This window comes from Mixophyes fleayi, chromosome 8, assembly GCF_038048845.1.
Source record: "Mixophyes fleayi isolate aMixFle1 chromosome 8, aMixFle1.hap1, whole genome shotgun sequence".
In the NCBI taxonomy this organism is placed as follows: Eukaryota; Metazoa; Chordata; class Amphibia; order Anura; family Limnodynastidae; genus Mixophyes; species Mixophyes fleayi.
In genome coordinates, this window is record NC_134409.1 from 66,172,878 (window position 1) to 66,190,765 (window position 17,888).

The 17,888-nt window shown below is 40.0% G+C and overlaps 1 long non-coding RNA gene across 1 annotated transcript in view; it reads left to right on the forward strand.

Annotated features, from left to right (window-relative positions):
• Positions 1-16,764, forward strand: part of LOC142100094 (uncharacterized) — a 56,617-nt gene extending 39,853 nt beyond the window's left edge. The window contains exons 3-5 of the long non-coding RNA XR_012678697.1: positions 13,699-13,812; positions 16,221-16,337; positions 16,471-16,764. This is a non-coding gene — a long non-coding RNA (uncharacterized LOC142100094). The remainder of the gene's footprint in view (positions 1-13,698; positions 13,813-16,220; positions 16,338-16,470) is intronic.
• Positions 16,765-17,888: the final 1,124 nt, after the last annotated feature.

Genomic DNA, 17,888 nt, shown 5'->3' on the forward strand with positions numbered 1-17,888 from the left:
ATGACCCGGGAGTGTGTGAAACCTTTCCCAAGCATAGGTAGTTTTAATTCAGAGGTACTGAATAATGTTAGAGATAAAGTGAGGTTGATCAAATCAACAAAAACGAGAATGTCACGCGCCGGTCCCTTAGATAGGTGCCGGCATTGTGACTTTTTCCCTATGAACTGTTTTGGACTTGTTTCCACTCAGAGACACTACTTTCATACAGGTGCTGCTGGCTGCGTGATCAGGATCTCCTCCCTGATTCTCATTGGTCCTGAGTACTATTTAAACTACCCATGACCTTTGGGTCATTGCCTGTTCTTCGTGTTACTCAGATTGCCTGGCTCCTGGTTACCATTACCTGTTCCTCTGTTTAGGCCTCCTGAGTCTATTGTTGCTGTTACCTGCCGGCTGGACTTACCTAATTCATCGTTGTACTTGGTACCTGTAGTTCCACGCTGTGCACAGAGTCTGCTGCTGCTGTTACCTGCTAGCTGGACTTCCGCTTATGACATCTTCGCATCTGGTACCTGTAGTTCTACAATGCCGAGTCTACTATCGTGGATGTCTGCTGATTTGCTTTTACATCTATGCATCTGGTACTTGTAGCCCTCTGTTGTCCGCTGAACTTTACCGCTGTCAAGCTTACAGATTGGAAACATCTTCCGTGAGTTGATCGCTGCATATTCAAGTTGATTCTATGCACCTGTGCTGTATGTACAAGCTGGCTCCTATTAAAGACTCTCCTGTGATTCTGCTCGCTGTCCTATTGTGATTGTGTTCCATAGCGAGCTTGCTATTAAGTTTACTACTATTGAACTTCTTCCCGTGAACTTTTGCTATATTTTAAGATATCTTTGTGTTGGATTGTTGCTGGAAGATATTAGCCTTACGGGGCGGCACGCGGCTGGCATTCTTTGCTTTTCTAACTACTTCTAAGTAACGGACTGTTTAAAGGGCTCTCTGCTCTTTATGATCATATTGGGATTGATATATATATTGTCCAAGAATTATTGTGATACCTGTGACCACCTGCTATGTGGATTATACTACCATTTATTCTGGACAGTTATTAACATCATTAATCCACTTTCATCTGCCGTGTGTCACATCTCCGGATTCACGTATTCTTTATTTGCCATCTTCATGTCTGGACTATTCTCTATTCATCCCATAACAGTTGCTCAGAGTTACTAACAAACTGAAGTATATATTGTGAATTGCACTCTGTTTGTATTCCATTGCCGTGTGTGATTTTCATGTTATATATATATATCTTCCATTGCCATTATACCATCAGCATATATATCTGTTGTGTCATCAAGCAATATATCCTTCAATTTTATCATCTCTCGAGTGTCGTATTGCTACTGAGATTCAGCCTGAGTGTTGCCTCCACTATCCTCTGTCACTTTTGAGGTAGATCATCATAGACAGAGGCAAGGGATCATTAAAAAAAACTACTCAAATCGTGACAGAGAATTGAACATGATGACTGATAAAAACTGTGGCAACAGGAAGGTAACAACACGTGGCAGGGTATATGCGTACCGGAAGAAAGCGTACCGGTAGTGTGCATTGCAAAGCGTGGAGAACTGAGCGCAAGCGCGCCCCCGACATATTTGGTCGGGGCGATAAGTACAGCCGATATCAAAAATGTAAAAACTGTAACCAGTAACTTGTATGTTGTATTAAGTCTTGTTAAAAGTAATGTTTTAGAAAAAGGAACGGTCCCACCAGCATGGGCAGCGGCTGAAAGTGGTAAGAATAATGTAAAGGTTAACAGAGGGGGGACATCCATTATACTGCAACCGCAATTACAGCAACTAGTTCAGAATGTAGTGATTTGGTAGGTTTGCATCCTGTCCGCACAATAGCAGTTACCACTGGGAAGGCGGACAGAGATGGTGAAGTTCCTTTAAAACATGTAGCAAAGCATGATCCATGGACTAGGTCTGAAATGTTTTCAATTATGTCTGATTTTCCTGATCCTAGAAAAGATTTGGCCAAGTGTCAGAAGTTTATTAGATATTTTGGTAATGTGTACGAGCCAGCTAATAATGATTGGCGAGTAGTGTTGAAGGCCTGTCTTCCTCTCGATACTGATATACAAAAGTTTAATAAGGATTGTATGTTGGAGGAGGATAGATCCTCAACAGAGGGTGATAACTATGAAAATATCAAACGCATAATTTCTCAGTTGGCCTTATACTTTCCCGTGGTAGTGGACTGGAGCAACATTTTCACTATCAAACAAAAGGATAGTGAAAATGTAACAGATTATTTTCACAGAGCTCTCATAGCAATGGCCAAATACACTGGGGTATCAGACATTAAATATAATGTACACTACAGGGAGGTTGCTGTTTCAGTCTTAATGGATGGCCTCAGGAAAAATTTGAAAAGCAGGGTGCAAACTTCATTTCCAAACTGGAGAGGAATCACTGTAAATGTTCTCAGGGATTTAGCTATAGGACATGATAGAAGTATAAATAAACAGAAAGAGGCACTAAGTGGGTAATGATGGTAAGTATACCAGCACTAGAGGGACTGCACACACGACCACAGTATAATAACATCTGGTTTAAGGAACAGACACAACATGAGTTGAGGAAGTATTTTAGATGTCATAAAACAGGACACCAAGCAAGGGACTGTACAATGACAAGAGCGGAAGCAAAGAGACTTGGGCCAACTAAGGGGGAATCACATAGACACCCACAAAGAAAGCGTAGACAAGTCTCAGAGGTTTCCCAACAGTTGCCGGCACACCTCATAGCAACAAATACTTGGAGGGAGAACTATAGCCAACTCAAGAAATCAGGTCATACCTGTAGTCCTACAATCAGGCAAGGCAATCATTAATCTGTGGTAAGTATCAGTGTGCAGGTTTAGAAAGAAACCGATTTAAAAGTATATTTTGTTGTTAGTACTTGTTTATTTTATGTTGTCTTGTGTTTGCTTTAGTGATCGCTGGCCGATGGTAAGGAATGAAAATGTTTGTTTCATTTGTTGTTTAAAGATAACTATCTTGTCTTTTCTTCTCACAGATAAGGGTAGACAAAATAAATATAGACTTAGTGATTAAGGGGGTGGGATAGAGAAGTGGAAAAATTACTCTTGAAAGACTAATTAACAATGGATCATTGGAAGACTCTTTGTTTTAGGCTGCAGTGGCTCATGATAATTTGTTTGGCTGAGAGTTATTATTCAAAAATGAAGTATGTACATACTTTGCTCTAAAATGTTGTTTATGTAATTCAGATAGAAACACCTGTGAGATATTAAGTATGAGTCACAAAGGGTTAATTTTTCCCTTCTATGTTATAAGTCAGGAAGTCCGTCACAAAGGTATATAGTTATGATGATACAGAGTTCCATATGAGCTAATGACGGACAACACTGGATTGCACGGTTGACGTAGGACTCCCTAGTTAAGTATAGGAAATGGTCATAGTTTAGCTAATAGCTAAGGGGATTAGTGGAATAAATACAGCCGTTTCCCCATAGTGTCCAATCCAGCTGTCATGTTTGCTGTAAAATTTCCCTTTCTGCATTTCTGTTTGTTTTCAAACCCTTGTATTCAAATCTTTGTATTCTTATTATTTGTTGCTCTCCTATTCTTCATTCTTTACATCCCTGTTAGTATCTTTCTCTTCTCTTGTATAGAGATACAAAAAGACGTAGACACGGTCTCATTCATGGGGCTAAGACGTTTGTGACATAAGATGGACTCAGGGATATACACACTAGATTTACATAAGTCACAGAAGCAGCTAGGGGTTGTTTTATGTGTATAGAAGCTGCTAATTTTAAGCAGAAAGGTTTTTTGTTGTGGAAATACAATTCATGTTTTATAGATTGCATATCTGCCTTTTTTCTCTCCTGTACAAAATGTGCCTTTAAATATATGCACAAAGGGTGGTCTCAAGGGATTGCTGGAAATTAGACATACAGATATGCATCTCTGTGTAGAACATTGGAGTAGGATTTGTGCCACAAGATACAACATAATGTGAAACCCTAGAAAAATGTAAAATTTTCATGTTTTATATTTTTTCACTATTAGACAGACATGTACTGGATACTATTATATTTGAAGAAAGTGTTATAGAGATAGACCCCTTTGCCCTTCTCACTTAGTCAAGTAGCTAAATGTGGGGTACTGAAAATGGCATGTGAGTTGGCAGAGGGAAAATCGATTGATATACATTGGTCTTCAGCATTTTTCTAGTCTAGGGGGCGATGTTGAGGTGACTGAAAAATCTTTTTATAGCAATAGCAGCACATGAGTAGGTCATTACATAGAGGACTTGATACAGTGACACAGTTACCAACTGAAGTAGCTGCTAGTAAAATCCACACTTACACACACGACTATACATGGCTCTCACACCAGGGTTAACATAGCTGTCAAATAGACAGCAGGATTTTATGTGACAGCTGACAAATCTATGTTTTGTTTTGTTTTTCGTTGTATTGTTTTAAAATGAGCACACACACATACACACATGCACGCATACACATATTAGTTAATATATGATTGTGTTACCTGAAAAATTTCTCCAGGTGAAACAAATCTATGTCATCCAATTACCACCTTGCAGGATCCTCAAGTATGCACTGGTGTACCGATGAAATATATCTGTGTAAAGGTGTATTGAAATGTGTTTAATGTATTACTGTGTCATACTCAAAGCTTTTGTTATTAAATGTGATAGCCCTAGAGTTATAATAGGTGAAAGGGGTATTCATGTTATTGATAATAAATGTATAATGTATGAGTAGTGGTAACAAATCACATACTTTTGATTAGCCACAAACCAGTGTGAACATAAAGTAACGGTACTAGTTAGAACACATTGAATAGAATGAGGGTTGAAACTTGATTGAAGTAGCTGGTAGCTTTGGCCACTAGTCCTCCCCACTATCAAGATCACTCCTAGGCTGTCTCCTAACCTGTTGTCTTTTGAAATGTTTTTGACTTTTATTGTGATGAGTATGTAACGGAGAGACTGGTCTAGACCTTGAGAGGAAAGGTAAACAGTGAGACAGCAACCGAGAACGTTCAAAACACTGTCTCCTGAAAAGTTACACTAACTGTCAGGACGTTGGACCGGGAGAGTAAGTTGTGGAACAGTAATTTCCTAGGCTCAGGTTATTTGACAGACAGGTACCAAGTGTGGGCTACCAGCATCATGACCTCAAGGGTAGCAGAGACACACTGGTACCCATTCCACCCACTGCAGAGGAGCCAACACCCAGAGAAGGTTCCAACTACACTCATGAATCTGTTTTGGGAGGCCCCGAATGCAGTTAGCAACACCTGAGCCAAAGACTAAGACAGTTGTCCAGCATGAAGTGGTAGTTTTTCCTGTTCTGTGTTTCTCTCATCTCATTCTCTTTTCAGGACAGTCAATTCTTTTGATGGTAAACAGCTGACAGAGGCTGGTTCAGGTAGTGATATTGAGAAGTTGGGGATGAAGGAGAAGTTGGTAGCACAATCAGTCCAGCCAATTACTCTATTCAATTCAGGGGTAAAGGACAATTTGGAAACCTTGGAGCTTGGAGAAAGTGCGAGGGACTATTGTCTGAGGAGTAAGTACGTTGACCCCATAGTTGAAAAGAGGTACATCCAGAGATGCCAGTCCAGTAATATTCGGACTTGAGCAGGCATCCTTGAAAATGATTATCATTCTTGGGTGGGTAAGGTTTTAGACCAAACTAAGTGCTGGATGTGCTCTCACGTGCCTCAGAGATTATATCGAGTAGGACTAGTTCTGTTTCAATTAAACATTCCTGAGGAAACTTGAGTATTGGGAGACTGGGAAGAACGAACAGACAATAGCCCTGTCAGGAGCCGCGGCGGCCACGGGCACCGCCGCGACTCTCCTCCTTCCTGTACTGATATCCCCGGCCGTCGCCATGACGACCAGGGCGTCACTTCCAGTTACTCGGGCCCGACCGTTGCCAAGGCAACGGCCAGACCCTGAATGTGTTAAGCGCTGCACCCCAGCAAGTGCTGCAGCTGGGCGCATGCGCTAATTATAGCCTGCGGGCTAATAAAACATTAAAATTTATTAGGAAGTCATTTGACCACTAGCAGCCTAACAGGTCCGCCCCACAAGTGTTGAAGCAAGGAAATGTTGATATTATTGGAATGTATATTTTAACTCAGGTTGTTGATGTTATTGGTGAACATGAAGTGTTTAAATGTTGTCTGAGCTTAAAGACATGCGTTGGACAGATGAACCTGTTAGACATGAAGAACTGTAGTAGAATATTCAATATTACTGATACATGTTCTATTGTACTCTGTACCATTCCAAATAATGTATTACATGTTTTGTTGTACCCTTGAAGGGCATACAAAGGTTATCTCCAAACTCCAGAGGTATACGGTCTATAGTAAAAGAAAAAAATTGTTTTGAGGATTAAGACTCTCTCTTATGGTAACCTGTTTATATCTACAGAGAGCGTGGTCATACACCAAGGGGGACTTACATTACAGAACAATGAAACGTGGTACTGAGATCCTGCATATAAAATCTTTAAGGTGATAGTTTATTATACTATCAAAGGATGGAACTGTCGAAGTCGTATAATTGGATAAATGAAAGTATATTGGTTAATATTGTTTTACCGTGCGATTGCGATCAGTATGCCACGTAACACGTGGCATGGCGCGATCTCTTAGTAAAATACACACGCACACACTCGCACTCTAACATTTAGTTATTTATATATTTCATATTATAATGGTTCCATTCCCCAGTGATTTATGAGCAGATGGTATTTAATTTATAGTTATATATATATTTTAAGGTTATATGTACACTTTACTGATATTTAAGGTTCACGTTACAGGAAACATGTTTAGTATCATTTTAATCCCCTATTCATTAGCAGTTGTGCCGTTCATTCGCCGAAGAGATCACACATTGCATACTCTAGTTAGCGATGTTAGGGAATAAATGTTTAAACTGTTACTGACTGTGTATTGTGAATAGACTAGCCTAAACTGGTTTCTGGGCGGGAAAATCATCTGGAATGTTGACCCTCACACTTGGAGGAGGTTGTTTGAACTAGCCTATGTATGACCTGTTACACTAGACCCTCCTGAAGCCTGGACCTATAGAAGCAAGCCACATCATTTGCATTGTTTTCTCTGTAACACTGAGTGTATATAATATAGCTTTGCTGGCACTGGCTTCAGTCATACTCTGACCACAGTATTCTGAAGTGAAGTACTGTAAGCTGGTACCAGCAGAGCGCAGCGAAGGGCGTGGTGGTATGTATGTATATATTTGGTATCGGCTGTACTGTATTATAATTATGTATTGAACTGCTAAATTTTGCATCAGCTAAATAAATTATTTTGTGCTTTGGAAACACAAATTTCTTAGACAATGCTTATTGGAAAACAATAGAATTACTTTAATAGCAAGTAAGTGGAACAAATGCTGTCTCCTGGGGTAGACAGTAATGTTTAGCAGCAGATAAGTCACACAAGACACATGATTTGGAGCAACTGGCATCAGCCAGTTTTATTAAGCAGAGAAATAAAAGAAAACCCTGCCTCTCCGGCACTCACTTAACATGTGTGTGTCACTCCTGAGTAACAAATTTAAAATAAAACATAAGCACTTTTAGCATGGTTTAATCACAGGCTCGCACTCACAAAGACTGTGCAGTCTCTGTCTCCAGGCAGTGAGAGACTGGATGTCCAGCCTGAATCTGTTTAAATACCCCTACACAGGTACAGTGTGTCAGGCGCCATTTCCGCACTGACACTTGGTGCAGGAAACGGACGCCTCTATCTTCTCAGCAACCACGTCCTGTTGCCTAGCAGTGGGACGCTATCTCTGCTCACCTGTCTGCAGCCAGCATGTGTTACCGCCAAAATCTCCCTAAACCTATCAAGAGGCACCTTAGGGTATATAAATCAGCCTCTGACACATGTCTATTGCCAGAGTATTTGGTCTTCAGCCTTGCTCCAGCATTTGTTCCTGTGTTGCTGTTACTTGAATTCTGACCCGGCTTGTTCCTGACTTCTCCTTCGGTTCCTGATTCTGGCTTAGACTGATATTTGGTATTGACCCGGCTTCCTGACCATTCTCCTGCTTCTGATTTGGCTATATCCGTTCCTCTGGTTGTGACCCGGCTTGTTGACTGCTCTTCCATCCTGCATCCTGGTTGGCTGTCACCGCTGCCTCAATTGTTACCTCGCCAGCTGACTGATACTGAGGGACGCGACCTGCGCATCCCTTGCAGCAAAGTCCATACCTCCTTGCAGGGGTTCCTGGTGAAAACCAGGGGCGTGTTAGACTCTGCGCCTCAGTACTCAGTAGCGGCAACTGCTGGCAGGTATCATCAATTCCACAGAGTAATTCTGACACAGTGCAAATGAGCCTACACTTTGGCTGGAGGTACAGAAGACCCAGAATGGGCCAGATGAGCAGAGCCCACCCTCTCTCTCCATTCATAACACCAGTGTCACACGACGGTCATTCGGCTTCCATAACCGAAGACCTGACATGCTCACCTATTCCTCCCTGATTTATGCTGCAGCTGCTGGCGTCCTGACTTTGGTGCTGCGCATGCGCGGACCATATCCTTGATGTCCTTTACAAGTTCTCTATTGGCTATCAGACTGGCTCCAAACTTCAAAAGGCACTTCCCCCTTCTCCTCAGTGCCTGTTGATCAAGTTACCTGCCTGATTAGACTTACCGTCTTGTGTCCTATGTGTTTTACCTTGGATCTTCAGTGCCTATCTGTCTCCGTTGTGCCGCTGGCCAAACTACTCAAGCTGCACCTGTCTCCACTATACGGCTGGCTGAACCGTTCACGCTGCACTTGTCTCCATTGTGCCGCTGGCCAAACTACTCAAGCTGCACCTGTCTCCGCTATACTGCTGACTGAACTGTTCATGCTGCATTTGTCTCTATTGTGCCGCTGGCTAAAGAACTCACACTTCATCTATCTCCATTGTGCCGCTGGCTAAAGAACTCACACTTCAGCTGTCTCTACTGTGCCACTGGCTAAAGAGCTTACGCTCTACCTGTCTCTACTGTGCCACTGGCTTAAGAGCTAACGCTCCATCTGATTCCATTATTCCATTGGCCTCTGGCCTTGTGTTCCTGCCTCCATACAGCATCTTATTCTACTATCTCCCCTATAGCATCTCGCCTGACACTCCTGGTAAGGCCCGCGACCTGCGGACGGACGCAGCTAAGCCCAAACCACCTTGCGGTGGCCCTTGGTGAAAACCATCCATTTGTTAGACTCCTAAAAATCTAGTTTACCAAACCGTGACAACCAGGGACCATTATCATATTTTCCTACAGATGGAAAACACACTTTTGGAAGCTTTTCACATGCACAAAAACAATCTCCCTGGTATTGTAATGAACTCCAGAATCATATCCCTGTGCCATTCAGCACTAATCCAGTGACTTTGTCACAAATCCAACCTGTGTGTGGAACACTTGTAATTCCTAAACACACCTCATTTCTCACCAACAACTCAAGCTATGGACTGGGTGCGAGGGTATTGGCTATGGTTCCTTTCAGACCCAAAGGAATAGCAGTTACTGGGGTAGGTGCCAGAGCTACACTCTCTTTCCATGGTTTCATAAGCCTCTCATGGTAGGTCCATTCTGGCTTTCTTCTCATTGGTGGGTATGCCTTCACAAAGGGTAGTTGCACCAGCAAACTTTTAAAATGAGACCCGGAAACATGGCACTGGCACTCATGGCAGAATGCACAATAATCAGAGAAATATTTTTAAACCCCTGGCCAGAAAGACAGCTCTAAAATTCTATCTGAGGTTTTTACTACCCCTAGATGCTTGGCAGCTTTGAAGCCATCAGCCCGGTCTAACACCGATCTTCGATATGGTTTAGGAACTATCAACCATTCCAAAATGTCTTTTCCTTTTCCTTGTAAAGGCAAACTTGCCTTTACAAGCCATCGCCACTTTAAATTTCCCCTGCAAAGTCGCTGATTTCTGTCGACTTGCAGAAATCAGAGCTTTATACATTTACCCCCTAGAATCTGATTGTTTGCTATAGGCAACAACTCTACTTTTTCAACCCATAGTTTAGTAAATATACCCCCAGGTATACAGTTAGCAGCTTTAACAACATTTTCAATTTCAATAGAACGTACACTGTCCTCACCAACTCTGCTTTTACAAGAGTAGGCATACTGCCAGAGTCTAGCAGAGTCTTTACTCTTTCACCTTCTACAGTAATTTCACACATTAGTTTGTCTGACTCAGCCTGTTGGTCTGTAGTACAGGCTAGCTGGGCAAATGAAAACACTCTGCGATGTACGTAAGCTTAGACTCAAAAGGACGTGAACAATTAGCAGCAATATGGCCTAAGCCACCACATCCAAAACAGGTACTCACATCTCTTATAAGGTAGGAACCTTCTTTGCATAACTGGCCAATCTCCAGGTTCCGAGCCTACAGTCTGTACATTACAGTTCATTCCACCGCCCAGCACCATTTTCCCCTGGAACAGTCTTGCCAGAATCCATTGGTGATCGTCGTTGCAGAAATAGGGGCTGGAGGACAAGGACTCATTTTCCTGGTGCAGATGACTTTTCAGCTACTTCAACTGCCTCAGAGGCAGGTTGTATTCACGTCTGTGCCACCTGTTGGAGAACATTACTAGCTTCCTGAAGTCTTGAGACTTGAATATCTTTAAACTGCTTCACACTGTCTTAAATAGATTGAGACTCGTTCTTAAGATATTTTTGAACTTTGGACAACTATGACAGAATTTGCTCCTGTTGAGATTTAACTTCATTTTCTTTTTCATCAATAAACTTTTGTTTGCTTATCATGGCTGATATCTTTGTTTCAGCCTGGGCATGAGAATCTTTTAAATCTTGTATATCTGAGACTTTGGCATCAAGTTCCTTCTGCAAATTTATCTTTTCATTCTTCAGTTTTTCTGCTTTTTCTTTTACAGTTCAGAGTTAGATTATTGCAATGACAATAAATTTGCTTCAAGTTCCTGTATCTTCGCTTGAAGTTGCTGTAGGTCACGATCCAGTTTCTCTTTATGTTGAGCCAATGTTTCTGAGGTTACCTGAACTTTTTCACGCTGTATTTAAACTATCTTGTAGCTCGTTTATTTGTCTCATGTGCTCTATATGCTGCTGGTATCTTAAACAGTCTCCTCGTGTAACTTCAAATCATGTTTCAGTAACTTCTGTTTCTCGTCTGAGCATTTCTATGACTTGTTCCTGAGACTTTCCTTACTTACTGAAAGAAACATTGGGGGTATATTTACTAAATGGCAAGAAAAAGTGGAGATGTTGCCAATAGCAACCAATCAGATTCTAGCTGTCATTTTGTAGTCTGTAGTAAACAAATAATAGCTACAATCTGATTGGTTGCTATTGGCAACATGTCCACTTTTTCAAACCCGTTGTTTAGTAAATATACCCCATAGAGTGCTTCCTCATGAATATAGCTCACAATTTTACAGAGGGCTTCATGGAGTTGATGGTGTTGCCTCCAGGATGCCTCAATATCCTACTGCTGCTGCTTGATGGCTGTCTGCTCAGCTGAAGTAGCTTGTAGCAATGCCTTGACCATATCATCCATGCTAGGGCACTGTAACAGTCTTTTTCCCAAATCCAAAATAAATGGGTATCTAGCCATTTAAATTCTTTTCTCTTCACCTTAGAATTTGATACAGAGCTGCCTTGCTCTTTAACTTTGCACAGGTCCAGGCCACACTCAACTTGTGTGTTGCAAATTCACAGACTTTCTAGGCTTGAGCAAAATACTTTTGGGTTTTCTTTCAAGTCTTACTGAACAGATCTGCTTCACAGCAGTTAACACTGTTCAAACCACAAAAATAATTTCCATCTTTTAAAACACTTGATTTCTCTGAGAGCAGAAAAAGAAAAATTTCTCCTTCTCAATGGTTTTGCAAATACATTTACCTTCTTGTGTTATTCCAATTCAAAATTATCCACTTTGCACTGATACAACAAGCACTGTTTAAACATTACTTCATAGCTGGATTTGTCACCCACATCCACGTGATTCTCTGCTTACTATTGCTGCTGTGCACAAACAACCCGGGTTTTAGTTACTGTTATCCACGTAACAAGTCAAATTCAAGTCTTTTTCCACTGTGTCTGTCACTGGAACACAGACCTTATTCATGCAGGTTTCTCAAAGCTACTGCTGCTCTTAATATGTGTAGATCTTTTCTTGCAAGCTTTTTCTCCACCAAGTTGTAAGCAAGTAATGGTAGCAGATGGTGTTAGACGGCACCTGGGGTAGATGGTAATGTTCAGCTGCAGATAAGTCACACAAGACCCATGGTTTGGTGCAACCATGGCCTCAACCAGTTTTATTAAGCAGAGAAATAAAAGAACACTTCAAAATAACACCTTGCCTGTCCGGTACTCTCTACAAAAGTGTCACTCCTGACTAACAAATCTAAAATAAAACAGTTTCAGCATTATTTACTCACTGTGCAGCCTTCGTCCCTAGGCTGTGAGAGACTGTATGTCCAGCCTGACTGCTATTTAAAAACCCTTTTACAGGTGCAGTGCAAATGAGCCTACACTTAGGGTGGAAGCCCAGAAGACCCAGAATGGGCCTGATAAAGGGAGCTTACCCTCTCTCTCCATTCATAACCCCAGGAACCCTTATCATATTTTCAAGCAGATGGGACACACACATTGGGAAGATTTTCCCACAAACAAAAACATCTCATGGGTGTTTTAATGTACACAAGGCAGAAATCCTGGGGCATATCCTTCCGTCATTCAGCACTAATCCAGTGACGTTCTCACAAAATATATATATATATATATATATATATATATATATATATATATATATATATATATATTGTGGCAATAGCCCGCTACTGCAGAAGCACACGCGAACAACTTCTTCCTTTTTAGGTAGCTTTATTGTCAGGATGATAAATGTTTTGACACCGTATACTTTCACAGCAATTATGGAGACCCTAAACGCTTGCTATACATAGACCAGCTCTCTCTCAAGACCAGCCAGCTACCCCAGCGTTGGTCTCCCTGAACAAAATACACAATCAAGCTTTTATACATGTTGCTCCTCCCCCAGCCTTAGCTTGATGGGCAGGTGACACACCCACATTCTCTTTAAAAGAAAACACCCATCACTGGCTCTGTTTGCACAAACAGACACACCCTGTCTGTTTGCTGAGAGGAAATCATGTAAGTTAACAAACTTTAAACTACACATACGTTTTTACCTGGTTTTATCTCAACCTAGGTGCATAACTGTGCCAATGTTTTTTTCTGTTTGTATACTTTCTCTGCCTCTTGTCAGAAAAATGCCTCCCTTTGTTACAATATATATAGATAGATAGATATACACAAAACAATGGCTGCTACACAGTGTGTACTATCCCTCTGTGGTCACAAAAGACAAAATACTTAGGGTGTGGCTGAGGACTGTGCATGCACAGTTGGCTGGATGAAATCGAGGTTTAGATGCAACCAGGAAGAAAGTGCCAAGTCAGTAACTACACAGAAGGAACAAGAGACTTTATACTATTTCAAACAATCCTGTGATTCTAATGGATTCTAACTTTTAATACATGTATATTTTTTAAATCTGTTTTGAACTGTTCATAATAAATGTTAATACATTACGCTGCTTCACCTTTCGTTTTCTGATTATGTCTTAGATGTTCACCCATTGAGAATGGGCCAGCAAAAGGGGAGGAACAGACGTTTGAATGGACTTTTGCATTAATTTAGCCATATGCATTAATTATCCACAATATTGGACATGCATATATGTAAGTAAGGGAGCACACTATTGAAAGTGCATTTGTTATTTAAACATGGGACGCATTTGAATATTATGTTTAGTGAATGTTATTTGAAGGGACGGTTACCTATACTGAATATAGTGCACTTTTCAATCATGCCAATCCAAATGTGGGACAATGAATAAAAGAGGTTGACTGTGGAAGATTTCCTTGAAGCACCAAGTTGGATATATGATCAGGGAAGGGTAGTGAAGAATCCTGGGGTGTACCTAAAATTGTACACCAAATTTGATGCACATGAGGTGCCAAAAATCCTCAACTTTTTTCACCAGTGATTGAATTGGCTGGGTGATAACATTATAAACTTTGGATGCAAAGTTAGATATAACAGCAACATTTGTGCTATAACCTTTGCTTCATAGGACAATTATTTGTATGTAAACTTTAGTTACAAACTAGAACTATGCTGCTATTTTTCAATATGGAAACATGTTAATAAATATTTTACCTATTGAAGAAATTACAAAGTGCTTTGGAGTTTGCTTGAGCTATATAAATATGTTAATACTAATGATAATAACAAGGTCCTGCTTTTTAATTAAATAGTACCAGTCATGTTTAAGTTAATTCAATATTTAGGTCCAAAGAAGAACCAGGGAGAGAGCATAAAATATGTCAATTGTCAATATGCAAATGACAAATGTCAACTATAACCATAGACATGCTTGCCCCCAGACACCTTCCTTCTATAGCTCATCTGTGCTCACGGGAGAGGTGCTATGGAAAATGGAGAGAATCTTAAGCATGACAGATTCTCATTAATATAGACGTCTGATGCACAGAATTGTGATACCAGGTGGATACTCTATGTAGTATCCTTTGTATTTTTTTCAAAAAAGGGCCTGATAATCTGCAGAGTCCATGATGCCCTGCACACATTCACATGAACTACAACCCCAAAACTGAGCCTCCTCCATTTTTGGCTGTAGGGAAGGTGTTTTGTTTGGATGCTTAGTTTTCCTTTCTGTATATATTGTGCTGATATGCCTTACCAAAAAGCTCTAAATTGGTTTCATCCGCCCAAAAGAAATTCTTCCAGGTGGAATTTTGATTGTTCAGGTGTCATATTCTGGAGTCCGGCTGTCACTTACTGAATCCATTATCCGGTGCATTCCCTCTGCTGTGCATCTTGTGGCTAATGTCTGTGAATTATGACCTGGACCATTCTTGACCTCTGTTCGGACTGTCATTTGGGTGTGCTTCTGTTCCTATTTGTTGCTGACCCAGCTTCTTTTGACACTTCTTTCTGCTATTCAATTTGGTACTCTGCAGTCCCTCTGTGTACCAGTCCTAGTTATGTTAACCTTCTTTCATCTGTCACCAGCTCGTCACATCTGGAGGAAGGGCAGAGGACCGCAAATACCAGCAGCAAACCTATCAGCAGCAAAGCCCAAATCCCCTTGTGGGTGACTCTGATGAAAACTTTGGGTTTATTAGACTCTGCAGCTTCGGTTCCTGTCAGTGCTATTCCAGGATGACGAACAAGAATCCACTTAATCTGCTAGAATCATGACGTCGGGTTATTTTGGCAAACTCCAAACTGGCTTTCTTATGTTTCTATCACTGAAGTAGTGCCCTCCTGGGCCTCCTACCATATAACCCCTGTTCATTCAGTTGGCAACATATTTTGTGAGTTGAAACTGTCGCTCCTTGTGTCTGAAAATCAGCTTAGATCTGTTTGCTTTTGATCAAGGTGCTATCTCCACCACAATACTGCTATACAATCTTTGCTCAAGTTGTCTTTTGCGGCCACGTCCAGGTAGGATTTCTACAGTGCCACAAGCCTTACACTTCCTTATAACATTAAGTAGGATTGAAACAGTATCAGGAGATTGTTTTGTAGCCTTGAGATCTTGAGATTGTCCATGTTTGGCTACAATCTTCTGTCTGACCTCCACAGACAATTATCTGGCTTTCTTTTCTCCATTCTCACTGCAGTACAGACAGTGACACAACAGAGGAGAATGAGTCATTTTCCCTATTCAAACTTGTTTAATAACACTGGTCAATAATGGTTTTGTTAAATGGATAATTTTTACTGATTGTTATTTAGATTCTCATGCTGATTCCAAAAATGAGGTCAGAAGTTGTCCTAAGGGCTAATATTAATTTAAACTGACATATTTCTTTTTTTTTTAAATTATACATTTTGCTCAAAACAACCTGTTAAGTATAAAGTAAGTGTATAAGTATTTTTTTAAATTTTGTAAAATTATTTATTTTTGTTTAATGACTTTTATAATGAGCAAACATTCAAGTTAAATGCATTAGCCATTCCCTATTAATAATTTATTTGTGTATAAGCAGGAAATAAAGTAGATAAATCTGCTGCTTATATAATAATGAAACTGTATGATTTACTCCTCCATTTTCAGGTTCAGTTTATAAGTATACGGTGTGCATACTTCTACAAAATGCCTCATCCAAACAATTTTTGTTACGTGTGTGGTGAATTACCTTTCAAGTCACAAAGAAGAAACATTACTCCTTTGGTAAGCAAAACGTATGAGTTCTACTTTGGGTGCAAAATTGGAGATCTGGAGGCTCCTCATATCTGTTGTCCTTCGTGTGTAACTTTGCTTAATAGTTGGCTGAATGGTAAATCTCTTCACATGTCATTTGCAGTTCCCATGGTATGGACAGAAGCAAAGGACAATTCCACAGACTGTTATTTTTGTATCACACAAATCAGTGAAAACACAAGCAAGTTTAAGTATTCAGTTGAATTTTCTGCAGTGCAGAGCTACATATTCCAGTGCCACCAAAAGCATGGAGCTTAGATTCAGAAGACATTCGTAATGCAGAGTTTCCTAGAATAAGTGAAGCAAAAATCAAAAAAGGGATATTTGTTCAACCACAAATACGAGAGCTCATGAAGGATGAAGATTTTGAGAGAAGCTTGAACAAGTCTGAGACAGCTGCATGGGGATCATCATCATCAACATTTATTTATATAGTGCCAGCAAATTCCGTAGCGCTTTACAATTGGGAACAAACATTAATAAGACAATACTGGGTAATACATACAGAGAGGTAAGAGAACCCTGCTCGAAAGCTTACAATCTATAGGACAATAGGAGTTAGAAACACAAGGGCATGTGCTACATCATATTGCACAATGGACCAGCCAGACTGCAAAGGTAAAAGTACTGAGTGGGCTGTGTGTGTGCAATGATCATTACATAAGGCTGAGAAAAACGTCCTGGGAAACAAGCAGGCTGTGAACTAAAAAGAACTGGTTAGTGAACTTCTTAAAAACTATGCAATATGTCTTTGAAAATAATTTTTGGGGATTCGCATTTGGACTTTTTCCCAGAAAATCTTGGAGATGTAAGTGAACGCTTCCACGAGAATATATCAACAATGGAAACTCGCTACCAAGGAAAATGGAATTCAAATATGCTGTTCCTCAAGCTAAATATAGCAGAAAAAGCACTAAAAGTTCATTTTATTTGAGTTAAATGCATAAGTATTATTTTGAGAATATTAAAGGAAAATTCAAATTTAAATGATTTTTAAAAGCATGTTACTAAAAAACCCATGTAAATTTGGCAAACAGATTTGAAATCAGCACAAAAAAATACTATGAGAAACACCATATCAGATCAATTTAACATTCCAAAAGTTACATTTTATAGACCAGTATAAGTGAATTTATATTGCAGGCACATGTGAATTCGGTTTCAAAGTGAAGGAAAATCACCTGCTTGAAATCTGATTATTTATAACTACTTTTAAAAGATAGCAATAATTATATTTGGTCCATTGAAGGATCTCTGTGTGGAATAATACATGACTTAGTAACATTTTATGGTTTAGTCCACTGCAAATAAAAACAATAATAAGTGGCTAAAATATTTTTTTCATTTCAACAATTTTCTGAAAGAAATGTAGAAAATTAGAAAAAAAACAGCAAAGATGCCAATAGAGGAGTGAATTTCAATTGTATATGAATTTCAGTATGTCTCAGCAGGTGAATGAGTTTGCAAAGTTTACACTGGAAAACAATTTAATTTCTCAATTATATTGTCTTTTAAAATGCT